The sequence below is a fragment of the Ascaphus truei genome, chromosome 1 (assembly GCF_040206685.1).
Source record: "Ascaphus truei isolate aAscTru1 chromosome 1, aAscTru1.hap1, whole genome shotgun sequence".
Taxonomy (NCBI): Eukaryota; Metazoa; Chordata; class Amphibia; order Anura; family Ascaphidae; genus Ascaphus; species Ascaphus truei.
In genome coordinates, this window is record NC_134483.1 from 91756633 (window position 1) to 91767314 (window position 10682).

The window sequence follows — 10682 nt, forward strand, 5'->3', positions numbered from 1 at the left end:
TGTATGGAAATGAACATTGTAATGTGCTCTCATTTTGTAACTAGCCACCAAGCCCCATCTCCTTTCTATATTTTTCATACCTGCAAAACAGAATTCACACAGGTGATGTGTAACAAAGTAACATTATTACAATTATCCGTCAAAGTCAAACGTTTGTCTTGCGTGAGTTTGTGTGTAAATAGTGTAGTTGCTCATAGAGTGATAATGAGACTTACTTAAAGCACAATGGGTTGTAGCTATATCCGCGTCACTGAAAAAGTGCGAGGGTATTATCCAAGCTTAGAATTAAGTGGGAGACATCAGCAAAAATATTTCAGTAATCATAGGTCTGTTGAGATGTCAACAATGTATTTTTAAACTGACATTAGGTTCAGCTCTCAAAGCAGCCTAATTAAAGAGACTGTACCTCCCATTTAATCCCATTAAATTTGCACATGCTTCAACTATTTTGACACTTTGCAGTAGTTTAGAATTTACTACTCTAGTTTGGACCATCATATTGACACCTACTCATTGTACAAGTAATAATTGATGGTGCTAAAGTACATGGAATAAAGGATGGCCTAGGAAAGTTAACATCTTGGCATTGGGCCATATTAATGTTCTTGCAAATAACTTTGAAGTGACATTAACATTCTTTTTATGCAACAGATAGGGGTGGTTGTTTGACTAGCAAATATGAACATTGTTCCTGCGGTTGAAGTATAAAAGAAAAATGAGGTAGGAGTTGCTGCTAAATACAACGTAAATAACATATTTTCACATAAAATAGATTAGAGCACTTTATTATTTTTTATTTTTTAAGAAAATGACACTGGCCCATTCATATGTCCATTATTTGAAGAAGCCTAAAATAGCTTTAAGTAGTGGTGTGCCAAATGGTCAACATAAAATACTGTAAAACTCAGGGTACGCAAGCTTTTTACCTGTTGACAGCCCTGAAAACTACTTGACATGTCATATTAATCTCTTTCAACAAACGTAAACATTTTTCTCACCTTTCTCTCATCTATTTTTAGATAGACTTGACAATGTATTTAAATAACAAATCTTGACAGATTTTAGGGTGTATGCAAGCTATGACAAAATAAGATCCATATAGATTTGTTGTCTGTTGTGATATCTTTTAGCAGATCACAATAGGGTACTTTGTAAATTAAATTATAGGGTACGGAGCTTTTAAACTCGGTGTCTCATAAGTTTTTCAGAAATCTATTTAGTCCACTCAGGAGGATTCACAGGGGAGAATTAAGATTTTCAAGACAGCCTTGGAAATTGAATGCACAAGTGTGTTGAGTGCATTAGAAGCCAGATGGGGGAGGCGATACATGGCAGAGCCTGTTAAAATACATCTAAATAGTGCCTTTAAGAAAAATTTGAAATGGAAACTATGATAACAGGGACAATAAAGTAAATATAAATTCATATTGATCTTTCATAGATTAAAGGGCACCTGACCACTAGTTCACCAGCAATCTGGTGCTCAGGACTTCCACAAATAGCGGTGTTCAAGTCAATAAAGAAATAGTCAGCACTCCACGGGTCTTAGTTGAAAGGTGGAAATTTAATGCAGGATCAATGTTCTGGTCCTTCCTTGGACCTTTGTCAAGATAAAGTGAATACACAAGTTGCAGTTTATATACACACATTTTGATGCGTGCAGTAAGAAAATGTTGGCGCCAAAACACGCTGCGTGTAGTTGAGAAGCAACAGAACCAAATAATTATGTGGAGGCGGGTGAGATCGTGACAAGTATATGGACTATAAAGCAAATATATACAGTAGTGTCATAAAGTGCATATGAAATAAATATGTGAATTAATTGGAGAAAATAAAAATAAGTTGAAAAACAGACTCTTGGTTATATAATATATATTAAATATTAAAATAGCGGAAGGGAGCAGTCTGAACTAGAAGCTGTAATGTAAAAGGTAAATAATGGAAGGGCTGTGTACTAATCAATCAGCTCACGAAGACTCAAACATAATCTTGAATCATGTTCCCACAGCAGACTAGCAACAAACAAAAAAACCATCCTTCTATCATGGTTCAGGCCTCAAAAAGTGTCAATAAAAAGAGTAACAGAGTGAAGCTGTAACACGAAGTGTTAACAAACATAAAAAGTAAATACATATGTAATTAATAAGCAATTAAGTAGCTAAGTGGATGTGTCGGATCTCTAGTATAGAGTGAGGCAAAGTCATAATACTACATATAAAGTGCCAAACCCACACTCATCACGCACCATAAATGCCTAACAATAATCTCACCATGATATCATAAAATATGTACTCGCTGGAACATGTTACTTATCAAAATAACAAATCAATGTATTCATCTGCGATAAACTGATGCAGAGAGCGTACATTATGTCATGCCATGCATTATACCAGTGGTGCGCAAACTGGGGGGTGCGGGATTAACTGCAGGGGGCACGGGGCTTACAGAGGCCCTGCACGCTTCCCGAAGGCACTTAAATTAAGTGCCGGGGAAGTGGCAAAGGCCTCTGTAAACATTACTTACCGTGGTCCAGCCGACATCTGGAGCCGCGTCGCCATGGCGATGTGGCGTCAAATGACGCCGCGGGGTCATGTGGCATCGTGTTGCTATGGCAACGTGATGTCACGACGCCCAGACGCTGGGAACCAATGTAAGGAGAAGGAAGGGAGGGGGCGTTCAGAGTGGAGGACAGACGGCAGGGGGGCACAGGGGGAAAATATTGTGGTCCCCTGCATTATATCAATGTAAACAGTGCACTGCCGATGGTGCCACTTCTCTTATTTGAGATTAAATTACATAGTTACTGTAGCTCATCGATTGAGATAACAGCGGTATCTTAAGTCATGTTGTTGTTGATATCATCATATGGCATATGCTACAAATTTAAATAGCAGACAATATCATTGTATCCCACTTTGGGCAAAGAAAGAAGAAATTTAGACAAGAACGACACACTCTTTAATGACATTCAGCTATGTCAGCTTAATCTGACGATAAGTAACAGTACTTTTAGTCACGTCCAGTTAAAACAGTAGTTCGCCACCTGCACCACCTACATCCTGTTCACAGCTGGGGCGTTGGTTTTCATAGTCTAAGTTGATAACTTCTCTATCTGGATAATCGTACAGACACAGTACCTTGAATTTTAATAGGAATCTCTAGATGGGGGGTTGAGTCAGGATCTTTAAAGGGACATACATGGAAAATGTACTTATAGTTAATTTTCATGTTGTATTGAGTCCCACTGCTACATAACATACAAAGATACAAGGTTATCATACAGAGTACAGCAAATGTGAATTACTGCTGGCAAGAGGTTGGCAACTAGATAAAATCAATACATATACTTTAGAACGTTAATGCACACTTTGTCCACATAGGACCATCAGATATGATTTCTCTTTTCTTGTTAAAGTTTATCTCTACAGGGATGCAAACTTGTTATAGTTCAAAAAAAACATCCTAAATTGAGCTCCCTATTGAATCCACGGGGTGCAACCGTGTCTAGTGAAAACAATTACTACATTTCCCATTGTAGCAATTGTGGTTTCACATTCTCTCCACTGGGTGGTAAAGGTACATGATCAATTTGACCAGGATATTTGGCCTACTGTATATTCTTGATCCGTTTTGCCAATGTATACCAAACTACATTGGTATATTATGAAGTAAATCACAGACATGTTATGGCAGGTAAGATAAGGGATGATCATTATAGATTTACCAGACTGTAAATGTTTAATGTGTGTCCCTTAAATAAGCCCACTTCAGCAGGTCGTGCATACATGGCATTTGTAGCATCCTTTTCTAAGAGTGCTTTTAGGATATAGTGCTTATCAGGATGTATAGAATCCTTGGAAACCCACAAAAGACAGGAGATCAATATACGTAAAAACTGACAGGGTGTATATTTACACTAAAGAAAACCAAAAACTGGGAAATCAAAATGGAGTCTGCTAAGTGTGCAGACCTACAAGCAAATGGCTAAGGCCGAGTCTATGCTGTCTGCTCACGAGCACAGGACGGAGTGCCATGATGTTGCGCTTGCTTGCAGCAGAGGCGATTCCTGGACTGCGCTGTTGCATGCGGGGGAGCGTTTCGGGGCGTTTTGAGGGGGTATGGCTGTGACGTCACAGAGGCGGTTCGCCCCTCATTAGGCGAACTGCTTATGTGACCCAGCCATCGCACTGCCAACATAAAATGATTTGTCTCAACAAGCAGCTCTCGGCCAACACTCACGTGCACGTGCGCACCATACATGATAACGTTACCCCAATGTGGAAGCGGCCTAAATTAGCTAAAGGAACAAACAAGGACGGAGCAAATAATGCTAAGGGAAACAACAGGACAAGCTAAGGTTACCTGCAAGAATTACAGTCCTACATGCAAAGAGCAATAGTGGCAGGGGAAAAATTATAAACCAGGGACAAATAGTGCAAGGGGAATATAAGACAACAGACAAGAAGTACTGGAAGATCAGTAAAAGTGGGAACCTGATAAAAAAGGAACAGGTAAAGATGCTGCACTAGGGAACAAAGAATAACCTGACACCTGACCTGTAGACAAAAATTTTGACAAGCAAAGAACTAACTGACAGGGTGAGGTTTTGTACCCAAACGAATATGGCAGCTGGCTTCATGGACTGTTCTACTTCTTACAAGTTCTGAATCGGAACTAGACTCTTGGGTGCACCCCTACATGTCTATGAGGAATACTGCAGGAGGGAATCATGACAGTACTCCCTCTCTTAGCTCAGGTCTCCCTCTACTGCCAGGTTTTTGCCCAAAACCTGCCCAATAACTCAAACAAAATAATTTCTCTCCCCTATTCTTGGAATAAGTATGTTATGAACCTCAAACACCAGACTACAGTCTAAGACCTCTGGCTTGGGTAGGTATCCTTAGTTCTCTGCTTAACCCGAAGTATTTCCCTGCCTTGTCATCATCATCAGGTGGTAGTTCATCAGCCTTCTTAAGATCCTCCAGTGCATGTTCATAATCTTTCAATCCTAGCCAGCCTTGAGCCGTCTGTAAAGTTCTTTGGTACTAGATGGATCGATTTCAAGTGCCTCATGACAGCTTTCAATCGCTGCTCTCCAGTCAGACATCTTCAGCTTACAGGAAGCATTTTTCAAGTTACAGTTCGCAGCTATAGGATTTAACTTCAATATGTTGTCATCTCCTGTGATAGCCTTGTAGCTTTTAGCATACTGTATCTTAAAGCATTATTGTACTTCTTTCTTGCCATCTCCCAGTTCTTAGATTTGAAGAACACATTTCCTATGTTCTTAACGTCTTCAGCTATAGCAAGGATTTTTTACAAACATCATTTATTTCTACATCTGATTCCACTGAGAAGTCAAAGTAAGTGTTACCAGAACCATCTAAAGGGGACATTACACACTCATTCCCTTCCTTCAATTCCCCACACTTAGCTATTACACATGACTTTATAGGCTTCTCTTCCTGCACTTAAATTTTTTCATCTTTGTTGTGAGAGCAGAAACTACGCAGATAAAAAGGTCTTGGATCGCTATCTGAAAATCACTATTTCCATCCTCTTCATCTGCATTAATTTAATCTTCAGATAAATTCAAACGTCCTGAAGAACCAAGCATCCCAAGGTATTTTCCTTCCATATCGTTCCCTTTGGACATTTGCCCTTCAATGTGACTCACGCACGATTTCTCGTTCTGTGTATAAAGTCTGCTGCAAGGGATGTTAGAGTTAGGCTCTACCTCAATTTGTTTAAAACCAGAGACAGAACATGAAACACAGACAGAGCTCAGTGCACATCCAGTGAAACCTATACACTGTACAGTGCCTAAATATATATGTATAGATATCTATTAAATAAAATGGTCTTTTAGTTTAACATTTTGGCCAAAGTGTTGTAAGCCCCTGAGCCACTACACGGCACTGTACCGTGTATATAGGTTTCACTGGATGTGCACTGAGCTCTGTCTGTGTTTAATGTTCTGTCTCTGGTTTTAAATATATATTGCCATGCTCAGTAGCACTCCTCTGACACCTATATGCTTATATATATGTTGTGTTTATTTTGGGGGTTTAATATGAGCTTGCAGGTGTCCTGTATGTTCTACCTCAATTTGGCAAGCAAAGGAGCAGGGAGGGGCAGGGATTTGGCTTTCATTTGATTGAAAACACCTTTAAAAGCTTGATTTATCTCTGGTGATGAGCCATTGATGACCTGTGTATGATGGTTCTTCGAAACTCCAGAACAAAGCTAGACAGCTTGATTCATCATTTGTTTCGTGGGTGCTTTCACAAAACACTGACCTGAAAAATGTGGATGACAACTTCATGGAACATGTCTCTCAGTCAATAGTTGGATTATCTTCCATAAACCAGGGCATTCCTAGGATAACAAGGAAGTGTGGCGCATCAATGAGATCAAACTGTAGGATTTCCGAATGCCCATTACTGCAGGTAATTTTCAATGGAGTATTCCACTTTAGAGAACCTGAAGTAAGGATTGACCCATAAATTGCCCTGGCCATTTCTTTATTTTTCTTGTGATTTCTTTCTTTTATGTTTTACCAGGAAGTAATACATTGAGAGTTACCTCTCGTTTTCAAGTATGTCCTGGGCAAACAGTTAAGATGACAAATAATACATGGTTACAAATACATAGTTACATAAGTGAACAGTGTTTACATTATATACAAGACATTGCATGCACAGTTAGAGATAATATATATTATAGGCTATGTAACAGTTACAGACCAGATTAAAATGTGAGACAGCTTTAGTTTTGAAAGAATGTAGACTGGTGGTGGCTGTGATAGTCTCCGTAGATTATTCCAGTTTTGGGGTGCACGGTAAGAGAAGGAAGAGCGGCCAGATACTTTGCTGAACCTTGGGACCATGAATAGTCTTTTGGAGTCATATCTCAGATTATAAGTGATGCCTCAACCTTTTAGCGAATGATAAGTAAAAAAAGTTCTCAGTAGCTCTAGAATCAATGAGAATAGACATGGATCCCCGGTTTCCCCCTATTTGCATGGGTTTGGGTGAAGATTCCCTTATTTGACCAACATTGTTTTCATGTCATACTGAATCTAGACGTTCATAAATAGTTCTGGAATCCTTCCTTCATCTTTCTCCCGTATGTTCTGCTAAACAGTGTTCCAATTGAAGAACTACGTCCACTAACCCTGAGTAGGTAGCGGGTTTTGGAACAACCTGTGTCATAATATCTTTACGCTAATCTCTGAGACCTCTATAAAACAGGGAAACCCTTTCATCTTTAGGCCAAACAGCTTCTAGCACTAGACATGTTTAAAAAAGAAAACTGCCACCAATTGTGTAGTGGTAATCGTGATACAGATAATTATTATTACTTCCTGTAAAATATTTTATAAAAAAAAAAAAAAAAGTTATATAATTCAAGTGTAAAATTTAGAGAAAATAATATATAACTTCCTCTAAAAACAAAGTGCAACCACAACAATTTCTGACTTAGTTTTAGGAACTAAATACAAAAACCTGACAATAAATATGAGTCCGCTGCTCGTCAAGTTGATGACTCAAAATCAATAGAAGGAACAAGTGAAGAGAATATAATACAGTTTAGATTGAAGTTGATTAATGCACGTACAAGAATAAATATCAAAAAAGCAGGGCATTTTTGGGGTACATGTTAACACTCAATGGAATAGCTGCTTCACCACTCAGCTAACGAACGCCGTTGTCCTGTGCCTCTGATCGAGTGTATGTGGAAATCCTTAAGCTGCACACACATCTGTATCCTGGGGATCTTTACCGGAGCTTGATTCGTGTCCCTGATCCACTGACGTCACTAGATTTCGCCGCTGTATAGCGACCCTCTAGTGATGTCTCAGTAGGACTAACCGCAGGTTACCGAGCGAGCCAAAGTACAGTAATTGGGACAAATATACTTAATAAAAATGCCTCAGAATATCCAACGCGTTTCGTAAAATACAAGTACTTCTTCAGGGATAATCAATAAGAACTGGTGGTATCTAAACCCCATCTCTCTCCGTGATTAGCCACTCAGGGGATCAACAGGACCAATCACCTCGAAGATGGTGCAGATGCATGCATATCACATAAACAAACATATATATTGTATTAACAATGAAAACTAAAAACAATTAAGCATTAGAAATACGTCAAGCTAAAAACAACTCCATAATAGAAGCAAGTGAAGTAGGATGCTGAAATTAGAAACATAGTATTAGCATCATCATAATAAATTCCAACAATAGTATTAGAATTATCTCACAGAAGGTGAGATAATCAGTCATGATAATAATACAGCAAAAATTATTTCCATATAAAACCCAAATGCAAAAAGTGTCTCTGTGGAGGCTATCAATACCTCTAATATATATATTTTAAATTATTATAAAAATGTAAATACCACCAATATATATATATATATACACACACACACACACACACACACACACACACACACACACACACACACACACGGTCCATAACGGTTAATTGGATACTAAAATGTAACTATAATAAATGAATGAAAAAAGAATCAAATTATTAAATGAATAAAAAATAATCAAAATATTAAAAATGGAAATTATAATTGATTTAAAAATTGGTTCTGGATACTTAATATTCTTAATATATTGTTAACAATGATTCTGACAGGAAGATTTTATATTCAATAAAGTGACCAAATGTCTAGTTCTTCATTGGGGCCTCTTGGAGGCATGGTTTTCATTTGGTATATCCAAAAGGTTTCCTTTTTGGAAAGCGCCTTCAGTCTATCACCTCCTCTCCTATTTACATTTACTGTTTGGATCCCCTTGTATCTCATTACATTTGGATCACTCTGGTGATAAATCTTAAAATGATGGTGTACACTATGTTTGTCCATGCCAATCCTAATGTTTCTACAGTGCTCAAGAATCCTAGTTTTTAGGAAACGTTTGGTGCGGCCTATATATTGGAGTCCACAAGGGCACTCCAACATATAAACTACATATGATGTTTTATGCAATCTTCTATTATAAATCTCTCTTTGGTAACAGAAGAAATAATATATTTCCTGTCACTGTGTAGAAGACTGCATGCTCTACACATCTGAAATTTCCCACAGATTTCGAAGTGAGACACATATTGTCAACTGGTCTTATTAAACCTGGTCCTATGTCGCTAGGGGCCAAAATATTTTTTAGGTTGTTGGCTCTTCTATAAATAAACTTTGGTTTCTCTTCCAAATGGGAACCAAGATTCTGATCATTAGATAAAATGTTCCAGTGTTTCCTAACAATTGCCTGGATCTTGAGACTAGCAGAATTGTAATTGGAAATAAATGGAGCCTGAATAATGCTACTATCAGTTGATAGTGTTTCTAACTTCTTAGTTTTGTTACACAATAATGCTTTTCTATCCATCTCCTCAACCTTAATCAAGGCCTTGGAGAGCAGGTCAGCATTATACCCTCTCTGAAACAAATGTGTTAAAAAGTTGTCCAGATTGTACTTTAAAATATCCTCCTGACCACAATTTCTCTTGAGTCTCATGAATTGACCAAACGGAATGTTGTCAATCCATGACTTTTTGTGATTCTCGAGGCCAGGAGTAAATTATTCTCATCAACTTTCTTAAAGTGTGTCTTAGTAGTTATTACATTTCTCTATATGCAGAGGTATCTGTGGTGAAAGTGAATTTCAAATTATATTGATTATTATTCAGAAAAGCTGTAAATGGCTCCAGGGAATCCAAATCACCATCCCATATACATAGAATATCGTCAATAAAACACAGCCACAATATTACTTTTGTTGCGAACAGATTATTTGACCAAATACAGCATTGTTCCCAAACTCCAATGTACAGATTTGCGTAGATAGGGGCTAAACAAGTCCCCATAGCTGTCCTTCAAATCTGCACATAGAACTGGGTAAAAAAATAAAATAATTATGGGAGAGGATAAATTCTATAGATCTCAAAACAAAATCACCATTTAAAGATGGAGATCATTCATTGTTATTCTTCAAATATAATCCCATTGCCTCAACCCCCAACTCATGCGTTTTATGAGTGTACAGGGATGTCACGTCGAATGTTACCCATCTGTAGGTGTCCTTCCATTGAAAATCTGAAAGCATATTCAAGACCGATCTTGTATCTTTAATATAAGACGGAAGGACACTGATATACTTCTGTAAGAAGTGGTCCACATACTGGGATAAATTCGAAGTGATCAAGTGAATCCCGGAGACAATTTGTCTTCCAGGAGGATTATTAAGGGATTTATGAATTTTGGGAAGGTGGAAGAAAATGGGCATCCTGGGATTTTCTTTAAATAAACATGTATATTCGGTTTTGTTAATAATAGATTTCTGTAGGGCATCATCAATATTTGAAGAATGACACCCGTGGGGAACACCTGAGGGCCCCCAGACACTCGCGGGGACAACCTGAGGAGCCCCGGACACCCGCGGCCCCTGGTATCAATCGTGTGGGGGTAGAAGAGGTGGGTATTAGTGTTGTTGTGTTTTTAATGTTTATTGTGGGTAGCGGGGGTGGGTGAAGGTATTTTTTTGGCCCTTGGTAGGTGGGTAGCGAGTGGGGTTAACCACTTCATTGCCTTAGCGGTTAGCCGCTAAGGTAATGAAGTTGCCTGTAAATGCATTTTTATTGCATGGGATTCAGGCCGGGGGTCTC

General features: G+C 38.4%; 1 pseudogene; it reads right to left on the reverse strand.

Annotated features, from left to right (window-relative positions):
• Window positions 1–4872: 4872 nt before the first annotated feature.
• LOC142471438 (peptidyl-prolyl cis-trans isomerase D pseudogene) lies at window positions 4873–10303 on the reverse strand (annotated as a pseudogene).
• Window positions 10304–10682: the final 379 nt, after the last annotated feature.